Below are 10,301 nucleotides of genomic sequence, written 5' to 3' on the forward strand. Positions count from 1 at the left end.
CACAATTATGGATTCCTGAAGACAAGAAATGTCAAAAGCTACTGACAAACTGTCACTATATATTTGTATACAAACATAGTGATAGATGAAATATTTCTTTAATATGTTGTATGTTTAGACAATCTTTCAGATAAATGTCCCATTTTAAGACCTTTATTTTTACATTAATCATTCTATTATTTTCATTTTCCATGACTTTAAAAGTAAGCTAACTAAATCCTGATCAGTCTGAACTTTGGCATATAAAGTTATCAAGATAATGGAATTCTTTCTATTTCTTATTATGGTATTTGGATCTAATCCTGATTCAGTCATACTAGGCCAATGATTTAGGCTCAGGATTAGAATGAAATGAGATATTCAGACAGTATCAATTCTAACAAAGCAGATTTCCTTACCCCAAAATGAAAGGAATATTCTACAAAGATACAGAATTTTTTAAAATAGAAGCAGTTCTCTTCTTCCTGAAATAAAGATTTGACTGGTCAAGTGGATAGACTTGCATAGCAGCACATAATCTATCAAGTCTAAGACATAATTAACCATTACTGGAGTTTTAAGTTTTAGGCACCTGAAAAGCTATATCAAAGATCTAACCATTTGTATTTTGAACATAGATACATTTTTTTTTTAGGATTTTAGGAAAATAGAACACTTCCTTGTGTCATTGAGATACTATAATTGCACAGAAATATAATTGTAACAGAATGCTAGGCTTCTATATAACCTACACTCTAGATGAAGCTACATTCTTGTTGTTACTTGCTCATGAGATTCTATTTATTAACTCTATGCCTTTTAACTGACCATCTTTCAAGCCTAGAATACACTGTCTCATCTCCATTTTCTGGCTTGGGTTTCCTTTAAAGCTTACTTCAAATTTTGCCTTCTGCAAGAGATGGTTGCTAGTTCCTGTTCCCTATGCTCCACTGCTGATTTCTTCCCTCAGATATTACCTCCAATTTATTCTCTCTCTCTCTCTCTCTCTCTCTCTCTCTCTCTCTCTCTCTCTATATATATATATATATATATATATATATATATATATATAAATATATATGTGTGTGTGTGTGTGTGTGTATTATATCATACAAGATACAAGATATATGTTTATATCTTGTATCTTGTATGATATAATCTTGTATGTTTGCATGTTGTTTGCATGTTATCTCCTTAATTAGCATGTGAGCTTCTTGTGGGTAGGTAGGATATAGGTTCCTTTTTTTTTTTTATATTCCCAGCATTTAGTATATTTTCTGGCACAAAGTAATTAATAATTTTATTTTTATTACAAATTAGAAGCTCATCTCTATTTTCTTATGCTATATGAATTTTATCCATATTCTATTTGAATATTCTATAGAAGTCAAGTGCAGGGAAGGAATTCTTTACCTATATCCTTTTGCATTGTGCATGAAGCAGCAATACACAACACAATACTAATTCTTTCATCTAACCTGTCCATCTCTTTTTCTTTAGATACTCATTACAATTTTTCCCATTTTCATTTTCATTGGTGATAACTTAGAGCCTACTCTTGCCAATTGCCTCTCTATTTATGTGTGATCTTAAACCACAGTTCTTTCTATATAATTTTAATTCCATGACTTGTATCAACATAATCTTAATGCTTAAAAAATATCATTTTCTTGCATGGAAAAGTTTGAAGGTATTGGAAACATTACATAGTTTCCCTGAAAGCAACTTACCTTTCTTTCTTCCTCCTATTCAACTTGGGCTGAATTAATTATTCACATGAATTTTCTATCTAAGTTATACATATTGATTGAATGATTTAATGGCTTGCATGGTCAAATGCATATCATAGATTGGAAAATAAGTACTTGTTTTTTTCCTTTACTTGGGCCAAACTCTTTTGAGTAATTATAGATTTCAATTAAAAGACCTTGCTATGTTCCAAGACTTGATGGATCGTGAATACTATCTGCAAACAAAAACATCTGGAGAACCTCAGTAATTACAGGGAATCTTTCCTTCCTTGCGTCCTTCCTTCAAGATTTTGGGTTCTGTAGGAGGGAGGGACTTATCCATATTCTATACTGCATTCCAAAGTAAACTCATTGGGCCAAATGCTTTGCAAAAGCTGTTTAAATTTAAACCAAATCTCTGAAATGATTTAGGGGAGAATGAGTTCCCAGGTGTTGAGGGGGAAATGCTTATTATTCTGTTCTGACTGTATATTTTATAGTAAATGCCCCATTATAAAATCTATTTTTCCTTTGATCTGTGCATGTCTCTATTTTTATTTGGTTTTGGGTTTTTTTTTGTTTTTGTTTTTGTTTTTCCTGCACATCAAGCTCTTGTGTGTCTTGGATCAATGGAGTAAAATTAGATGTCCATGCTCTACTGTTTGTATCTGTTTGTCATATGTCTCTCTTTTAGTCCCTCATATCTCTGATCAGATTAATAAAAGAGAATGATTTTCTTGAATTACATTCTCCCCCATCTGGTGGGTTGGGGGAATACTGCTGCCTGAGAGGATCCAATTGCCAGTACAAAGTGGAGTCAGCCAGATTCTAGCCTTGGTAAGCCCACTCTTCTCTGTCCCATTTATATAATCTTATTAGCTGGATAATCTTAGGCAAGGTATCCTATCTCTGTTTGCCCCAGTTACCTAATTTGTAAAGAGAAAAAGTAATGATGGTACCTACCTCTCAAAATTGCTGTTGTGAGATCAACATGATAACAATGATTGTAAAATGCTTACTACAGTAACTGGCATTTGCTAAGCACTAATTATTATTATCTCACCAATTGAACATAATTGTTCCATTCCTGATAAGTCTGAAGTGGTTTTAAAATATCAAAGGTAATAAGATTTTTGTGCATGATAATTTGGATATGCAACTGATATTATCTGAACTTTATTGCTTATGCTATTATTGTTTTTCTAAATTGTAGTGTATTTCTAATATACTGTAATATTTGAAAGACAACTGTAAACCAGAAATTCTGTTAGTCAAAATTTCCCTTTTATTCTGGATAATATTAGATTATGTCATTTTTTTAAAAAGAGGTATTTGAAAATATTTTTATATAAATCTTTTATTAGGTATGTTTAATTATAAAACAGTTAATATTATTTACTATAACAATATTTACCATAAAATAGCAATTTTTGTTTGAAATTCTTGGCTATTATGAAAGCATTTGGGGTAGCTTAAAGGTATAGTTTGAACATATTAATGTCTGAAGCCTCAGAATATGGACAATTTTAATTTATATTATTAAATTTTTATATTAATTTATAAGTAATGGATTACTAGAGTGTTAACTGTTACAGAAACATCAGGAAAGATATTAAAGCCCTCTGTTAGATTAGTAAAATTTTGCTGTTTAATGTAAAAGTTCCTAGGAATCTAATTTATTATTGTTTTGAGTTTTGATTTCAGATATAGTTATATGAACTGTCATGGCATCAATAGTAGAAAATGTCATGTGTTAAAGTCTAGGAAGTGCTAAGGTAGATGGCATCTCCCTAGGAACAATTTAGGGAATGACCTAAGACATAGCCTGAATAGGATTCTTCCTGATTAATTGTGAGACTTGCTTTTAACACCCTGTGACTATATGATTGGCTGTCAGTGATGACTCATGCCTGGAAGTAAACCAAAAGTAAGAAAACTTTCACTCCTATTATAAGAAAACAACTTTCTCTTTATTGTGTTCCTATATTTTCCTTTTATAGCTAATTTCTATCATCAAGAAGTTTTATAAATATGATAGTAAGTCTATAAAATTGATACTAGAATATCTCTGAGTTACTATAATAGAATTTAAATATGGACATCTTATATAATTTTAATTTTAATCTACATCATTGGGGGTGAAGCCAAGATTGTGGAGAAGGCACACGTGACTTTCTAAGCTCCTCTCATAACCTCAGGACAAATTATTAAATTCAGCCTCAAAAATAGCACTTGACTGGTAAAATTCACGAAGATTAGAAGTACAATAATTTACCAGCCAAAGATAATCTGGAAGATTGCCAGAAAAGATTTGTCCTGAGTGGTGGGAACAGGCCAGCACAAATAGGGATAAAACAAGAGGCTAGATAATATTGAGCAGATCTGGTGGGTGTGGCCCCTGTGGTTAGAAAATTTACAGAGACAACTCTGGTATAGGCTGATTGTCCTGCCTTGGTTGCAAAGCAGTAGACCAGCAGAGAAATTAAAGCCAAATGTAAAGGGTACTCTGAAAAATGCCAGAAACTAACAAGATCTGGCTATACCCACCCAAAACCAGAAGTGAGAGAAACAGCACAGGCCACAACACAGCTGTGCAGTGGCATTCTGCAGCAGGGGCTTTGGGAGGGGGATTGTCAAAACTCCACATGGCAGGGGGTGCAGCCCGGGGCAGCCTCTATTCTGCAGTAAGGGGCTCAGCCTGGGGCAATACAACTTTCACAGCATGACTGTGCTTCCCTGAGCAGAGACACTTCCAGTCTGTGCAGAGCTATTTTCTGGTCAGCTGCTACTACCCACAGACCCACAGTGGGCTTTGGTTTGGGATAGTGACACATTTGCTGCTCAGCCTCTAGCCCCAGGACAGTTGTTAATCGGCACAGCAGGGTTCTTCACTGGATACTTCCGCAATTTGGCCCTGTGCTACCCAGGCCTGAATCACTTCCAGTAGGCAACTTTTTCCCAGACCACTCCTGTACCTCACAACTCTTTGCAACCCATTTCAAGGACAGTTACTGTACATATATCTATCCCTGTTCTGCAGAGAAAGATATTAACCTCCTTGCCCTGAAGGCAGATTCTACAGGCTTTTAAAAAAAATGAGTAAAATAATCAAAAGGACAATCAATAGCTTCTATACAAAAAGAGAGCAGGTTTTCAACCCCAAGTAGACTAATAGCAAATGACTCCAGACAGTAGCCCAAAGGAGGGTGTAACCTGGTCCCTATCTCATAAGGCTCTCCTAAAAGAGACTATTAAAAATTTTAAAAGAGAGCTAGAAGAAAAATGGGGGAAAAAAAGAGAACCTATGCAAGAGAATAACAACTTCCTGAAATGTGAATTGGAAAAGGTAAAAAACTCCCAGGAAGTGCAGGGAAACAGAATTTGTGAATTGTGAAAGGTAAAGAACTCTTGGGAAAGTAGGATTTGTGAATTGGAAAAAAAAATAGTGAAATGGGGAAAAAAATTCCATAGAGCAAAACAACTGATTTAAAAACTCAGTTGGACATATACAAAAAGAAGTAAAAAAAAGCTAATGAAGAAAATAACTCACTAAAAATCAGAATTGAATAAATAGAATTGACTGATTCATTGAGACATCAAGAATCAGTCAAGCAAAACCAAAAAAATGAAAAATTAGAAAAAAAAAGTCAAATATTTACTTGAAAAAAAAAACACACCTGGAAAATAGATATAGGAGAGATAACCTGAGGATCATTGGACTTCCCAAAAATTATGATGAAAAAAAGAGCCTAGATACTATTTTCAGGAAATCATCAAAGAGAACTGCCCAGATGTAATAGAACCAGAAGGTAAAATAGTCATTGAAAGAATTCACCTTCTGGAAAAGACCCTAAAATAAAAACTCCAAGGAATATTGTGGCCAAATTTCAGAACTATCAGACTAAGGAAAAAATATTACAAGCAGCCAGAAAAAAAACAATTCAAATACTAAGGTGCCACAATAAGGGTCACTCAAGATTTGGCTGCCTCCACATTAAAGGATCACAGGGCCTGGAATATGATATTGCAAAAGGCAAAGGAACTTGGAATGCAACCAAGAATAAGCTACCCAGTTAAGCTGAGCATTTTCTTCCATGGAAGAAGATGGACATTTAGTGAAACAGAGGAATTACATTTGTTTCTAAGGAAAAAAAACAGATCTAAATAAAAAATTTGACCTCCAACCATAGGACTCAAGAGAAGCAGAAAGAACTGTATTTCTGTTGTGGATATACATAAAAACTACATGTATAATTTAATTTTACTGATATAACATAATAAAAAGAGGGAATCTACATCCCACAAAGAGGCAAAGGAAACCTATCATGTCTGGGGGAATTTAGAGAGGGTGAGGAACATTGTGTGAATCTTATTCTAATCAGAGTTGACTTAAAGAGAAAATAATTGACATATTTGATTTACAGAGAATCTTCTCTCATCTCATTAAAAAGTGGAGGAGGAAAAGGGAAAAGGAAAACAGTAATAAGGGAAGGATACAAGAAAGGGGAAGAGATTCAAAGGGGGGAGTGAGGGATTCTAAAGAGAGAGAGCTGTGTGACACAAGTGGGGCCCATAAGTTTAATACTGGGAAAGGAGTTAAAGGGGGGGGGGAGGGAGGAAGCAAGAAAAAGAAAGGCATAATCTGGGGATAATAAGATGGCAGGAAATATAGAATTAGTCATTTTAACTGTAAATGTGAATGGGATTAACTCTCCCATAAAGTGGAGGTGGATAGCAGACTGGATCAAAAGTCAGAACCCTACAATATGTTGTTTACAGGAAACACATTTAAAACAGGGAGATACATTCCGAGTAAAGGTAAAAGGCTGGAGCAGAATCTATTATGCTTCAGGTAAATTTTAAAAAGCAGGGGTAGTCCTTCTTATCTCATATCAAGCAAAAGCAAAATTTGATCTAATTAAAAGAGATAAGGATGGAAATTATATCTTGCTAACGGGTACTATAGACAGTGAAGCAATATCAGTACTAAACATATATGCACCAAGTGATATAGCATGAACTGATCCTGAATGAAATGCAGGACCAGGAGATCATTATATACTTCAACAATAATACTAGATCAATTCTGATGGATGTGGCCCTCTTCAACAATGAGATGAACCAAATCAGTTCCAATAGGACAGTAATGAACTGAACCAGCTACACCCAGCAAAAGAACTCTGGGAAATGACTATGAACCACTACATAGAATTCCCATTCCCACTATTTTTGTCCACCTGCATTTTCTATTTCCTTCACAGGCTAATTATACATTATTTCAAAGTCTGATTCTTTTTGTACAGCAAAATAATTGTTTACATATATTGTGTTTAACTTATATTTTAACATATTTAACATGTATTGGTCTATCTGCCATCTGGGAGAAGGGATGGGGGGAAGGAGGAGAACAGTTGGAACAATTGTCAATTTGAAAACAATTTTTGCAAGTGTCAATGCTGAAAAATTACCTATGCATATATCTTGTAAATAAAAAGCTATAATTAAAAAAAAGAAAGAACCTAGGAGACTGAATACAGATAAAACCATAAAATAAATCTACATTATTCACATTTTCTCTATTACTTTCTTAACTTTATTAACACTTCCTTAAGTCTAGAGATCAACACAACAATAAATCCATCTCTAATTGGTAGTGTATTTTCCAGGTCTAAACAATCACAGTGAAAATTTGACAATTAGCTCTCTTTAAGCAGTTATGAACTGGCTCCAGAACATATTTCTGTAATCCATTGATCTCCTTTGATAGAAGAGGGTGCTCAGACTACATGGTTATGAGATTTACCCACAGTTAAATAGGTGAAATGTGGAGAGGATTTTGGTAGGATTTGGACCCAGGATCATTATTTCCCAATACAAATATATTGCAGCATATTACAAATCTGCTTATGCTTCATTGGGAAAAAGTCAGAATAAATATATCTTTAACATGTCTCTTGTTGTTGGCATTTGACCTGTAAAAAAGTGGCTTTCCACGCTTGTACATTCCTTAATCCTTAATTAATAAATTTTAATTCAATTTTGTAAATTTACTATTAAGCATATTCAAAGGTTGAATTTCCATGGTAGATAAATTTGGAAGCTAATCATATACATATGTATAGAGTTCTTAGAGAAACTCAAATCCTGTTGCTTTTCTTAAAATTTACCATTCCATTTATTAGAAAACTTTCCCATTACATTGTTATCTTATCTTCCTAATCATCCCTCCTTTAGAAAGATAACATTCCTATAACATAATTTGACATTTAAGGACTAGATAACTATACAAGACATCTAAGATTCAAAATGTACTGGTTAAATGGATATTAAGTAGAATAGGTTACTAGGATACAAGGAGACAGTGTTAATATTGGTGATAACTATTGCATTGCTTTGGTCTCCTGTGCCAAGATGTTTATGTTTAAGCTTATCTTGCTGATATGCAAATCTCCTTTCTAAGAACCAGTCCTTATGTGTTGTCTTAAAATTAGCCCCATACTGATCAGTGGATCATTGTTTTTAAGGACACTTTCCAGGTCCATCCGACTAATACCACTATAGTCCAACTTGTAGGTCTGTAGTTCTGTGCCCAACTTTCAAAGTCCTGATTCAATCATTTTCTCCCTCCACATTCTTCCCCTATGACTTTTCTGTTTGTAAGCAAAAAATGGCTAGCAATGATACCTGGTATACTATTCTGCAATAAGTCTCTCTCCCTGGGCAATACCTTGTGGCATCTTGCCTTATATCCCCCTTTCATTTAATTAACCATGAAAGTAGAGGTTCTTTTAGACTTACTCCCTTTGGTCAAAAGGGATAAACATCATAAAATAATGAAGATATTGTTTAATTAACTCAAGTTCAACAAATGGGCTGTGTCCTGAACTTGGCATAACAATAATCCTTTGTGCTCTGGATGATCTCACCCTCTGGCAAAAATGTATTGCTTTGACCAGCATCAGGTGTTCACTAAAGGATTTTGCTTGCCCTATTTCCCAAAGACCAGAGAGCCATCCATCACACTTCTTGATATGCTTACAATACCTGATTCTTAAAATTGCTAATTGAACTGAACCAGATACTGCCATGCTCACTTTGGTCTATACCCCTCTATGTGAGACAATCAGCTTGGAGACTGTTCTCACAGAACCCAAGAATGTCTGCATTATTCACTTATAAATCTTTTTGGAAAGTGCTACTCCCAACTTAAAAATGTTTCTTTTTTCATGTTCCTGCCCACTTTTGGTGGCATGCCCTGGCTTTGCCCCAGCATGTTAAGTCCTCCTCCGTAGGAACACTTCCATTTGCAAGCATTTTACTAAAACTTTGAAATTAAATAAACTTCAGTTTGGTCCTTGACTCTCCTGTCAATAAACTTGCTTATCTGACTGCAGCTTCTCACCCATTGGAGACCTGTTCTGGTTCAGTTGACACAAGACACCAAGCTACTTACAAGGGGTTAGTTTACTGATCTGGAAAAGTCCCAACTTTTCTAAGGTAGTAGCTTATAAAGGTAAATAAACAGGCAATATTTGTAATGGGCTGAGGCTTGAGTTGATGCACAGAGGTCCCAAGCATGTGAGCCTAAATAGTAATTGGACTATACTCTATTAATATATATGCTTAGAGAAAGTCCTGTTTTGAATAGAGAAGGAGGAGATGTAAATTTAGCTTTGGCAGACTGTAGCACTGTCTCCTTCTCTGCATTTCCAGTTCTGCCCTGCTGTACCTTAAAAAGATTGTATCTGCTATCTTGGATCTCTGCACCTGGTGTAACTTCCATAGGATAGTCTTCGGCCGTAATTTTATTTGGTATTAATTCAAGTCCCATTCATATCCTCTTTTGTTTTTCACAGTAAGCTTTCCATGTATCTTCATTAAAACCATAATTAATCAGAAAGATCAACACCTGGATTCCACCATGGTTTATCTTCAAAAGAATCTAAATCTTCTTCTAATACTGGAACTCCATTAATGCTTCCAGGTACATCAAGGTCTAAACCTTTGACTTTTGTCCCTGCAGCTCCATAAACTCTCCCTCCTGTCTTGATGTTAAAATTTACAGGTTCTGTACCATAGCTCCCATACTGTGGTGCTCCAGTTTTAATATCACCAATGGTAACATGAACATCATCTTCATCATCATCACTGTCACTCTCACTATCATCTTCAGTTTCAGTCACCTTTGGTTTTGATATCCCATTTTCTGCAGTTTCATCTTTAATTCCAGATGGAGGATTAGCACTGGCATTTTCTTCTTCTGGCCTTTCAACTTCATTTTTTTATTCTGTCCCTCTGGATAAGGAGGATATGAAAAGATTTGCCTTTTCAGTACCCAGTGTTAACTTAGCTGAGCCTTATAAAATATATGAATAGACAATTTTGCAACAGGTAATGAAAAACAGCCCCACTATGTGTCAAATGTATGTTGCTGCTGCTCATGCTCCAGTAAGAAAAGCATTTCCAGAAGTTATACTATTACATTATATGGATGATATATTGGGATGTGCACCTGAGGAACAAATGCTTGAAGCATGTCTACAAAAGACCATAGAAACACTAAGATACTACAAATTGTACATAGTTGAAGAA

The 10,301-nt window shown here is 34.8% G+C and overlaps 1 pseudogene; it reads right to left on the bottom strand.

The window, feature by feature from the left end:
- Positions 1-9,985, bottom strand: part of LOC127561372 (pre-mRNA 3'-end-processing factor FIP1-like) — a 32,642-nt pseudogene extending 22,657 nt beyond the window's left edge.
- Between the last annotated feature and the right edge of the window lie 316 nt (positions 9,986-10,301).

This window comes from Antechinus flavipes, chromosome 4 (assembly GCF_016432865.1).
Source record: "Antechinus flavipes isolate AdamAnt ecotype Samford, QLD, Australia chromosome 4, AdamAnt_v2, whole genome shotgun sequence".
NCBI classification, from domain to species: domain Eukaryota; kingdom Metazoa; phylum Chordata; class Mammalia; order Dasyuromorphia; family Dasyuridae; genus Antechinus; species Antechinus flavipes.